Source organism: Numida meleagris, chromosome 2 (assembly GCF_002078875.1).
Source record: "Numida meleagris isolate 19003 breed g44 Domestic line chromosome 2, NumMel1.0, whole genome shotgun sequence".
Lineage (NCBI taxonomy): Eukaryota > Metazoa > Chordata > Aves > Galliformes > Numididae > Numida > Numida meleagris.
In genome coordinates, this window is record NC_034410.1 from 65,693,153 (window position 1) to 65,703,094 (window position 9,942).

Here is a 9,942-nt window from a genome sequence, read left to right on the forward strand (position 1 = left end):
GTTTTGAAATCAGTTGTATATGTGCTTGCTTCATTCTTCACAGATATTTCTTCCTCTTGACTAACATTGGATTTTCTGTCACTCGTTACGTATCTCAACACATATATTCATAGGGTTTGAAAAACTCATTAAATTCTCTGGTTGTGTCTTTTCCCATGTTGCTTGATTAACCTCTGAATCCAGAGTTTTCTTCCTTCCCTTATTTAAGTATTGATTTTGTCTATCTTAAAAAAATTTGTTAAGGTTTCTTTGTTTTTGATTTTATTATTATTATTTAGCTGTTAGTGTTCAGCGTTGATTTGGCTTCTTTTGTTATAATTAGTGGAGCAGAACACATGTTGTCTGGGCAGATAGCCTTGAATCAGCTTTTGTTTGTGCTCCTATCAGTCAGATGTGCCTCATCATAGTTTGCTCTTCTTTGGCAGCTGAAGGAAAGAAATTGCTTAAATGTTCTCAGATTAGCCATTGTTTGATCTACTACTTGTGTTTATTTATTCTTCCTAATTAAAATATGCTCTGGTATGTATTTTTTTCATATCATTTCTGGAGATTATCATAACAGGGAGCTTTTAAAAGGCTCTGAATTGTTGAAATATGCAGGAACGCCTTGATTTTGCTGCATACTCCTTCCTTCTTCCAGAATGATGACCGTGGTGTCATGGTTGGCTTCCATACATGCTTGTCTTAACCAGAATCATCCTAGTAATCATAGCTGACACTTGGAGCCATTCACACAACTTACATAAACTACTGCAAGCACTCAGTGGACAGTTTGCTTCTGATTGCGCTGCTTTTCCAACAGATACTTTATTGTTATCAAAACATTGCTCCTTTCGTTCTTGAGAAGGTAGTCTATGTTGTAGCTGCTGTGCTTTCACCTTGATTTTTCTTTAAAATACCTTTTTAGTGATAATATTTCAATTATTATTCTACAAATCCTCTGTCCTCATAATTAAATGTGTAAAAATTCTTAATTGTTCCTGTTTATCATCTGTCCTGGTATTTGTGTACTGACAGCCCAGGTATTAGATAAGCTTGTCCTGTTATTTTTATTTGGTCCCTGTGACCTAATTACAGTTCTGCCTGCCTACCTCTACCCACATGCCTTTCTGATAGTCAATTTTTGACTAGGCTGCTGTTTTGTACACTTTCTGTTTCCTAGAATCACAGAATCCTTGGAGTTGGAAGGGACCTCTGATGGCCATTTAGTTCAACTCCCCTGCAATGCACAGGGACACCACAGCTACATCTGGTTGCCCAGGGCCTGATCCAGCCTCGCCTTAAAAGTCTCCAGGAATGGAGCATCAACCACAACATAGATAACCTGTTCCAGTGCCTCACCACTCTCACTGTAAAAAATTTTATCCTTATATCTAACCTAAATCTACCCTCTTTGAGCTTGAAACTATTTCTCCTTCTCCTATCAAAGCAGAACCTGCTAAAAAGTCTGTCCCCTTGTCTCCTGTGGCTCCCCTTTAGATACTGAAAGGCCACTATCAGGTCATCACCCAGCCTTCTCTTCTCCAGGCTGAACAGCCCCAGCTCTCTCAGCCTGTCCTCGTAGGAGAGGTGTTCAATTCCATGGATCACTTTTGTAGCACTTCTCTAGATGCTCTCCAGCAGGTCCATGTCTCTTCTGCACTGAGGACTCCACATCTGGATGCAGTGCTCCAGGTAAGGCCTCACCAGCGCAGAGCAGAGGGGCAGGATCACCTCCCTCAACCTGCTGGCCATGCTTCTTTTGATGCAGCCCAGGATACGGTTGGCTTTCTGGGCTGTGAGGGCACATTGCTGGCTCATGTCCAGCTTCCCATCCACCAGTACCCCCAGGTCTTTTTTGGCAGGGCTGTGTTCAATCCTTTCATGCCCCAGCTTGTATTGGTAACAGAGGTTGCCCCAACCAAGGTGCCAGATCTTGTATTTGGATTTGTTGAACCTCATGAGGTTCACCTGGGCCCACTGTTCAAGCCTGGCTAGGTCACTTGAACACTCCCACCTTTGTTTGCGTTCATTACCCTGCTTAAGAAGCTCCAGCTCCATGAACGAATGCTCATAAATGCTTCTCCCCTTCATCAGAGCAACCCCACAACAGCTCAACTTTTGAGGAAGCCAGCATCTATCTGTTGGTGCCATCTGTGCATGGTACCTGCCACGTGCAGAATCTGCTATGTTCTTTCGCAGGAATACTTGACATTTAAGAGCTAATTTCTTTGGATGTCTCAGGCATTAGTCATGAAAATAAACATCGATATCCTACCTGCACCATAGCAGGAGCTAAGCTCTCTCACAGGAGTTCAAACAGGTGTTGGTCATGTTTTGAGACTTCTCCAGGAAATAAGTCACGGGCACCTGAGCATAGGCCTGATGTTGATAATGAAGCCAGGGTTGGGTTTTCTTTCCTGCTTGGTGACCTATCACCAGGCACCGTGCCATGGATTGGCAATACCCACTTTTGCTTGCCCTCCCTCCTCCTCTGCTGCCTCAGCTAATTCAAATCTCAGCTATTCAAGGCAGGGACTTTGCTTTCAAACATGCTCGGTGTCACATGTGGTCTGTAAACTATAAACAGTAATTTCCTCTGACTCATACTACGGTAGGCAGATGAGTGTCTACAGGTAATCGGCTACAAAAACCGGTGCTGGAGCAGTCGCCTTTTGCTACTGATCTGGCAACGTGGTTGCAAGAACCGTAGCAATCTCAAGTCAACCCAGCAAGGGACTGAGAATGTTGCTATAAATATCGCCACCTCACAGAGGAAATAAAAATGGCAAATGAACACTCTTACTTACAGCAGTGATTTGAGCTCTGGAAGAGGCAAGTGAATTGTTTGCCTACTTGAAAGCTAGGAAAAAAATGAGAATTCCAACTACAAATGATCATTTCCCTCCACCACCTGAAGGCTGGAGCATGGGCTGCAGCCAGGAAGTTCCTACCCGTCAAGGATTTTTTAAATATTTTGTCATTATTATGTTATGGTAAGATGTTAAAGAATCTGGAAAGCTACCTGGCTGTATTTCATGCGTGCCTTTCATAATGCCAGTCGCAATGGCTCAGCTTGAACTCACTTGGAGTTCCGACGTGTAATGAATTAATCACAGCCTTGATTTGCTCTGTACACAACCAAACTGCGAAGTTATGTTTTTTTTCTCCTCTTTACACGTGCGCTTGTTTCGATGTGGTTTTGTTTATTCATATCCAGCCTTGCTCTGCCTCTATAATTATGAACTGTTTTTGTTTTTTTTACCTGCCTGAAGGCCTCCTGCCCGTGGTGCACGTGGCCATTGCCAGTTTGGAAACAAGCAGGTAGCCTGCCAGCCAGACTTGTGGAGCTGCAGAACTGCGGGAGCTGCCACGGGAACCACAGGGCTGGTGACACAACCTAGCCAGCGTTCAGGGAGGAGCTGCTGCACAGCTCTCTTCACCCAGCATTGGTAGCACGGAGAGGTGCCTCCTCGTTCCAGGTTTAGATGGGCTCAATCCAGCAGGCAGCTAAATTCTCAGAGCTTTCACACCCTTTGGGCGTAGTAGTTTTGTTCTTCCTGGGCAATCTGAGGGTTTGCATGGGGCAAATGTGTCCATGAAGAAGTGCATGGGGTGGGAGATGCTGCTCTGTGCTGCAACTCTCCTATAGCTAGCACAGAGGGGAAACGACTGGTGGAATGACTGCCTCGGTGGCAATGTTCTGCACTACAATTTTTGTTATTATTATTATTTTTTGCCTGAGGTGTCAGCTGTGAAAAAATTATTTCTGCAGGCTTTACTGGTATTGGGATTATTCTCTTGAGTCTTAGTCTAAAGCATGCTCGTTTCATTGCAGTAAATAGTAAAAAGGGGTGATGCTTCTTAAAGGAGGAAAAAGGTTTTGATGGGGCCTTTCCTTTGATCGAAGTGTTAATTGGCAATCTGTGCCTCCCTCTTTCCTGCTGCTTTTGGGTGTTTGCCACCTCCTTCTTTCTGCCCAACCAGTTCTCTCATGTCAATTTCTTTTTTTTTTTTGTCTGATTTATTCTGTCCTTCACACTATTTTTTCTCAAAGGGAAGATAAGAGGCTGACTCCTTTTAAAATCCTATTTCAAAGCATGTTCCTATTTCTTCAACTTTTCTACCAAAGCAAGCTTACAAGCAGCAGAACAAAAGCTGGCAGATTCTCTGATTTTTTTTCCCTTTTTCTATTCAAAGCGACAAGGCAAATCTGTACATGCTGGCCTTTTTGCTGGCTGACAAGAGGGGGGCAATGGTTCATGCCATTAGGGGATGGAAACAGACTTGAAGAACTGCAAGCAACTCTGACGTATTTGGTAGTAACACACTGGGGAGAAAAGTTTGCAGGTGCATGTTTCCTTGCCTTCAGCAGACTGTTTTGAACTCATTTCTTGGGTTAGAGGAGAAGTAAGCTAAGTACAAGAGATCTTCTAAATTTCCATTGCATAACAGCGGCTTCATTGCTGTAAATGCCAAAGATAATGGATCAGGTACTGATAACAAGGGCACATGCTGTGTAATTGCAACCAAGAAATAAGCACCAGTCTCTTGCCAGTGCTGTGTATAACAAGTGTGTTACCAGGAACTGGAAACAGATCTAACTATTGTGAAAAGATTGAGCAAACAAAGGTCTCAGAATTGCTTTGAAAGAGAACATGGCATGAACTTGAAGGAAGTAATTTCAGTTCCTCTAGTATTTTTACAAGTGCAGATACAAAAGCAATGGGAGAGTACAGATCTCTTGGTGCTACAGGGTTGGCCAAGCAGGTCTAGAAATGGACAGTGCTGTCAGCCAGAAGCACAAAGAAAATCTCCAGAGCACTACAGTAGCTTCACAAGCACTGAAACTACCTGAGAATATCGCTTACAAAAAGTTTAAAGAGAATATTGCTTACAAGTTTAAAGAAACCAGGGGCTTGCCGAAGACTGCAAATCATCAACTTGATCTTTTGTGATAAGGATCAGTCATATGCACATAATAGAAATGGCTTGATTGGATGGCTTGTGGTGGTTTAACAGGTAGCTTAATCCCAAAGCAGATCAAACTTGCGAACTTTAGAACCTGTCAGTCTTCAAAGCTTATCTTGAGGTGTATGTTTCCTAAAGCAAAAAATTCTGCCTGCTCTGGAGAAACAATAACCGCAACCAAATTGCTGGGCAGGAATCAGGAGCAGAGAAAGTAACTGGCCATAAGTTGCTGGAAGTGTAATCACAAAAAATGCTCCCTATCTGGCTAAAAAGTGAAAATATTCCTGAAAATACATATTCAATAGGGTAGTAATGGTACTTATAGGTGAAGGACTGCCTCTGAATAAAGGCGAGACACGATAGTGCTGGAGCAGTGTGGTGATTGCTGAGTGACCCTTCCCTGCTCCTCAGAACAGCAGATCTTTGCCTTGTGCACTCAGCAGTTCTGCTCTTCCATAGAGAAGAGCCTGGAAAGAGGGCAGCTGCCACAAGGACGGGGAACTGGGAGGTGGGGTAAGGCCTGTGGTATCTGATTTTCTAGCAGAGGAAGAAAGGCTGTACTGCAGTTCCGAGAGATGGAAGGTTGCAGGAGGAAGGTATGGAAAGCCAGAGCAAGTTCAGGAAAGTCTGACGTTGCAGCTTAAAATACTGTTATTTTCAGAATGGCTCTGCATCCCAATTTGAGGATGAAGACCTTCAAAATATAAGGAGTAAAGCTGTCTCGAATAAGGACAAGAGTGTGTCTACTACTAGAAGAAAAAATACTTTTATTAGGAATCAAAACATACTCTTAACTAGCATTCAGTGTGCAGTAAGTAGTGGAGAAAAAAACATATTTATTGCACCTGAGGAAAAGATTTTGGTGGAACTACATTTTCAAACTCACAAGTGTGAGTTGCATAAAGCATTTTCCCTTAAGCGTTCAATTCCCATGACCTCAGAGTAGGTCTCCTGGGGCTGGCTGCAGTGGTGCAACATGGTTGGACAGTCACCAAGGCAAAGGGTCAGACAAATGCACGCTTTGTGGCTCTGTAGCCTCACTTTGTCAAAGAGGAGGTCTTGTTATCAGTAATATCAAAGGTTACCTAGTAACATGAGCTTCCATGGTAAACATCAGCTTAAATACAACTTTTCAGGAGATAAACATTTAGAATGGGTGCTCTTGCATCGCAAGACAAAGTGGACATCTCTGTTTGTTTCTAACAAATACCTGCAAGTTTTAGCACTGCTCCTTCCAGTGCAAAGGAAATGGCAGCCCATTCCCTCACCCTCCTTCCTGCCTGCTTTCAGCCGTGCTCACTTGAAGGTGTTTTCCACGGCACTTGGTGAGAGGGAGGCCTCAGCCCTCTCTTCCAAAATACAGCACCCCCAGGACTATTGTAAATCTGTAGCAGTGCCTCACATCCAAGCGTGAAGAGCCATCTGCTCCAGTGTGATGGTTAGTGCACGCAGGTGTACCAGCTAAAAAGAACCGTGGGTACTAAATGAAATCCAAGATCATCTTGGTCCCAAGTTTAACTTACGTCTATTTAAATTAGACAGTAAAGACTTCCTTTCACTACTGGTTTGGGGTAAATTAATTTTATTTCAATAAATATGTTGCTCAATATATGAAATACCTGAACAGTTACTTCTTCAGCACAAAATCAGTTGTGACATATAATGGGCCACCAGGGCAACCAGTTATGAATGGTCCATTTTGGGCATGGTTTTACTATTTCTTTTTTCCAAACAACTTTCCAAACAATTACATTAAACAGTTAACTCAGCTTGACCTGTGTGAGGACAAAAAATCTGATTTCAGCAGTGTTTTCGGCGATCTTCTTGTTTCCTGTGTGCTCACTGCAAAGCTTCTGCAGCAGCCCCGGGACTCTCGGCCGGTAGCTGAGCTACATATGTATATACAACCTGGTTTTGCACCGCAGAATCAGCCGCCTCTGCCCCAGCAAGCAGCCTTGGTTTGACCTGAGCCTGAGCTGCTACAACCACCCCCTGCCTGTGTGCTGGCAGCCTCCAGCCCCTGGGCCATCAGCCCAACCTGAGTTCATCGCGATAAGGGCACACGGCATAGCTGGAAGCTGCAGAGATCACTGGAACTCGTGCCTGCTGCAGGCGAGCACTTTCTGGATGATACGCTGAGCTTGGGAGTACAGGAAATCTCCTTCTAGGAATACCCAGAAGATCACCGTGATAGCATTTCAGCAGACAGGGTACATATGGTATTTCAACCTCCACAGTGCTCTGGGAACTGTTTCACCCTGCTATACAGAGGGTAACTGATGATCTCTCCAGCATGATGGACCAGTAAAGAAACCATTGTTCAGCTACAGGGGGTTTGCTTGTTTGTTTGGGGAAGAACAGCAAGGCAGGCAGGTGGGTGTGATAAGTATTTCAGTCGCGCTGCTTTAGTCACTGCCATGTGCAGATCATTATTTCTTTCCCAATTCTCCTCTACTGCCAGCGTGTTATGTAAATCCTTTTCTGATTTCAGTTCTTATGTCCCTGTTTGCTCTTCTTATCCGGGACACAGGGGATCAAGGCAGCTTGTTGACCAGGAACCACTCACCTAGGCTGCCATTATTCTAAAACTCGAAGCTTTATAGGAATCCAAGAACTGCCAACATGGCTTTAATGTCTTATAATCATTAACGCAACAGACCTCTTAAGAAATGAGCACGGGACACAAATGAATGCTACACAAAAGGGAGAAGGTTGGAGAAGAAAGTTAATTCAGAAGGACAGAAGGAAAATGTTGTTCTCCTTGGCCACTGAAGTTTTCCTTTCCTGCTACTTTCTCTAAAAGCAGAAGGACTGACTGGATGGAAATCACACAAAGAAGTCTCCAGCTTTTTTTTACCACTGCGTAGCCTACACATCCTGGTCTTTTTCCCTCCTCTCTCCATAAGGTGAATATGACACAACCAGAAAATCCAGCAGATGAGCACTCAGGTGCAATACGAAAGTCTGTCCAGGCTGCAACCCTGATATCTGCTCTGCTAAAGCTTTATGACTCTCTTAATGCCATCTTAAAACAGCCTGTAACTCTTTTGTGTGTACCTTGTATGTTTTGGGAACAATTATCTTTCAAGAAGATCAAAAGGAGGCCTCTAATATCAGTCACTTGTGTTGTAATATATACAATATATTAAAATATTACCGATTCATAAATTTGTTTCCATGTTTAAATGACTGCTTTTGTACTTTAGCTGCTGCACATTGTTCATACTGAGTTATCTCAACCCACAATATTGTTATTGCAAACGTCTGTTGAAAGATTTAAATGAACAGAACGGAGGAAGCAGAAAACCACAGCTGGTCCTATAGTTTGGGCACTTTAATCTACTTGTATTTGATTTCCTTCTCTAAACACATCACTGTTGTGTTGAAGCTTCTTCTAAGGATTAATTAGCAAAGCATTTGGCATGTTTTAACCTTTCTCTTTTCTTACCCATCCCCAAGGTACATACATACCGTGGTCAGTTTCTGCTTCAAAATTACATTTTCTGATGTTGTTTACGAAGGTCAGATTAATTAAATACTGCTTTATGTGCAACCAATGTTTGGACTGGAGAGCTTTGACATTCTGTTAGGGTTCAATTTCCAGTTCTACAGTCATTGGGAAAACAGTTCCACGGCAAACAATTCCCATGTGTCAGGAACACACTTCCCTAGTGAATGAGGTCACATGAGACAAATACAAAGCAGAGAGCAGGGAGCTCAGGAGGGCAAACTTCAGTGCCTGCTGGCGTACTTTAAAAGAATCGAAAACCTATTGCTGTGGCGATACATTGGTGAATTATAATCAGTTCACAAGGTCTTCACTTTTGAATATATTTCTCAGACATAAATTCATGACACTTCACTGTCCCGAGAACAAAATCAGAGCAGACGCTACCTGGATTGTCAACCACAAGGTTGTAAAGTGGCCACTTAGCCTAAAGGAAAAGACAGTACGGATCTCTCCATAAAATTTACCAAGGGAAAGCCTCATTAATTTGCAAAGGGCTTTTCAAATGTTTAGTAATACGTGATCATAACTGTGACCAATCAGGAGCATATCATGTGTGCGAGGTTTTTAAAGGCCCCCTACCAACCTTCATTTAACTTCGTTTAACCTTCATTTTACTAGAAATTAACTGCAGATGATTGTTTTCATCCATGCCCTCGCCTCATGTTGATTCTGAGAGTGATACCGCATTGTGAAAGACGGATTTATCTCCATCTGCTTTATCTCCACGCTGCTGACATTTGGGCTTTTCAAGTCTTGTCATATTCTGCAGTAGATGTCTATAAATAGGCTCTATTACATTATCAATTTCCTCTTTTGTGTTTAATTAATATTCTACAAAAGATAACATGTACACTGCCCTATATGTAAAGAATGAAGGAGATATCTCTGATTGCCGCATTTCTAGTCCACATCCTACACTCACTTCTGCTGACAGTGCAGTCAGTAAGGGTTGGTAGTTGGACTTGATGGCCTCTTCCAACCTTAGGGATTTCTATGATTCCATGCCGTCTATCCTCGGATGCACCACTTGTCAGCTCTCTCCCTCCCCTTGCTGTGGCAGCCGTTACTTCAGCACACGCACTTTCTTCCTCTCATTTCCTTGCTCCTCCACCCCCCAGCACCATGCTCAAAGCAACACCCAAGTCTGATCCTGGTCAATCCCATTCCAGAATGAATTCCTGGATTCTTTGTTCCAGATTCTTTGCTCTCACCTTGACAACTGCCTAATCCCTGCCCGCAGCCCTGCTCCCATTTCTGCCTACACCCCGCTCCAATCTCATCTCCAGCATTATCTTCACACCCTTCCGCACACCCTCTCACCCACTGCTTTTGTCTGATCATAATCTCTCCGAGGCTGTAACGCTGTGTACGCTGCAAAATCCCCTCTACAAGTCAGAGGCTGCACAGCATTTAGCAACATAAATCATTTTAGGGAGTTCCTTTCCGTCATAAACAGTGAAGAAATATTGAATGTAGGCAGA